Source organism: Fukomys damarensis, unplaced genomic scaffold, assembly GCF_012274545.1.
Source record: "Fukomys damarensis isolate Sample0158 unplaced genomic scaffold, DMR_v1.0_HiC HiC_scaffold_37, whole genome shotgun sequence".
Taxonomy (NCBI): Eukaryota; Metazoa; Chordata; class Mammalia; order Rodentia; family Bathyergidae; genus Fukomys; species Fukomys damarensis.
Window position 1 is genome coordinate 61,649,101 of NW_022900949.1, and position 2,656 is coordinate 61,651,756.

The window sequence follows — 2,656 nt, forward strand, 5'->3', positions numbered from 1 at the left end:
CAAAAAAAAAAAAAAAAAAAAGGATGAAGTACACCAGGAATGCAAGTTTCTGGGGATAAAAGAGAAGATTAAAAATAAAATGGTGGTGGACCAGACTTAATGTTTAACATTATTCTGAAAAGAGACATACTCATTTTAAGACAAGGAGATGAGGACTGTCTGCTCTGAACTTGTAAGGAGCAGTGCATCTCATAATAATTGGACATATGTTTCTCATCTTCAAAGAACTTATGCATCCATTTTAATGCATTAGAGTTCATGGGTACTATCTGTCCACAAGTGAGCCTTCTCCTCCCTCTTCCCACCATACATTCTTTGAAGGGTTTTGAGTTCAATGGGAGGAAAAAAAAAGTCCTCCAAAACTCACTAATGTTTCCTGAATTTCCATTAAGCTAGCTTTAGAAGGAGTTTTAAAGAATGTGCTAAATGAAACTTTATGCGCAAGAATCCTTAATATTCCATTACTTTTTGATAACAAGTTATTTTTTATGTTTTCCTTCATCTGGGTGTAGAAATGAAGTCTCAGCAATAAGAATTATTACGTGCTTAGCCCAAGATGCAAATTTGTCTTGACCTGGAATAGATTAGAAAGAGGATCATGCAGAAAAGGGCAGCCTAGCAAATCATAGCACACCTCCTTAAAGACTCCAAGCACTTGGAGGACTCAGTATAGCAAGAAGGAAGGGCAAATTCTTTGGACACAAGTCTTATTGCTCCTTTCCTGTTGGTTACAAAAAAAATGCCTAGAGAATGCAAACAATTCTCAAGGTACTGGGTCTGATTCTTTTTTTTTTTTTCACAGCCATTTTCAGTCTGCTTGGAAACATCTGTTTTTAATTGAATATGGATTTGAAGACTAATTTCAGTAAGATGGGGTTCAGGCTCCAATCAAGTTAGAACTGAGAGATTATTGCTTATACACATATCCCAAAATTCAGGGAGGCTTGAGGCCAAGGATACCACACTTCCTGAAAGCATGCACGAGACACATGCACTTGAAAATGAAAAAGGAATGCCTAATTCTCTCAAGGAAATTTCTTTAAGGCCAATGATTTTGGGTTTTAGGTTACAGCTTGTAGACGCAGGACTTGATTTTGGAAAAGGTCGGTTAGAGGACACTACCCTCCCATGCATTCCATATATGGAGCAAGAGATTAAGGATTCACATGATCAAGGCCAAAATAAAAACAGTATTTTGGGCTGTTCATTGAGAATCATAAATCTACCCCATTCGCAAAGTTTGAAAGCAAGGGAAACATGCTATCATCTAACCACAATTCCTCTGCTGGTCTCTGAAAGACATGAAGCCGTTTGCTTACCGTTAACCCTCTAAACTAGAAAGATAAAGAAAGGAGAATTACTCAAGATTCCCCTTGCATGGATTTTGGGACTACCCTGCTGAGCACTGGGGCTCAGGAGTCTACCTGACCTTTTCACCGACTCAGTGTATTTCAAATCTTCTGCCTCAAAGTATCTAATTTTAAATGAAATTCTTATTTTTTTGCTTCACAAAAATATTTTTGTACTCATTAGTGATCTTCTGCAAAGTACTAAAATTTTAGAGCTGCTAAAGTATAAGAGGCTATCTTGATTTTCTTTAATGGCTTGGTCAAAAAAATTCATGCCAGGAATTCTTAAGTGATTATTTGATATGTGGTTCAACAATCTATAAAATGATTCTTGGATTCTTCACATTGCAATTCGTCTGACAGCTGAGCCAACTTTATCAAGATAATCAATAACAAACAGCCTATATGTTTTAAATCAAAGTACCAATGACTAAAAGAACACAGAAATATAATTCTTAAATCTGACCACGTAATTATTTTGAATTTCAGTAAATACAGATATTGAGAACAAGCACCTTCATATTTGTTTCCTATACTCAAAAAATGTAAGTTTAAACAGCATTGCCAATTTTCATTAAATTCATTAGCCAATTATTCCAAGTATTTTCTTTTCTGTAAACTATGAATTCGTAAGACTCACCTTTATTGACAAAAGATAGACTATGAGCTGTGATTTATTTATTTAAAATGTTCTCTGTTGAGGTTTTCAGAGGGAGCATGGGTCTTTTTTCTTAATACCTGCTGTTATAATCACCAGAATTTAGTATCTATTGTTTATTTAAATGCTTAATTCTCTCTCAGTTTTCTATTTGGTGAACCAGAAGTAACCAAGGAATGGACTTTTCTGCTAAAATGCTAATAACCCAGGAAGCTTTGGAAAAGAGAGCTTTTCTTATGTTCCAAATATAATAATGAAGTATTTATAGCATTAGCTATTCTATTTCTTAGAGATGACAATATGTAATAAATGCACTTTTATTCTTGAATGGCATACTGACGGCAAAGGTACAAAAAGTTGAGAAATAAGACATCAAAACTTTCAATAAGCCAAGGAAAATGATGTGCAAAGTAAGCATTCCTGTGACACTTGGCATCTCATGCCTTTATAACCACAGTAAGTCTATATGCATTTCCTGGTCGTGGCCAACACAAATGGCAGAAAGAATGTCCCTTTGGTAGATCTTCTTTGGAACTAACAAGAAAACAAGGAAGACATTAATTAACAATTTTTATGCCCGTTTACTATATAACACATCATCATAAGCCACCAAAATTTTACTTTGTATTTCATTAGAATAAATTATATC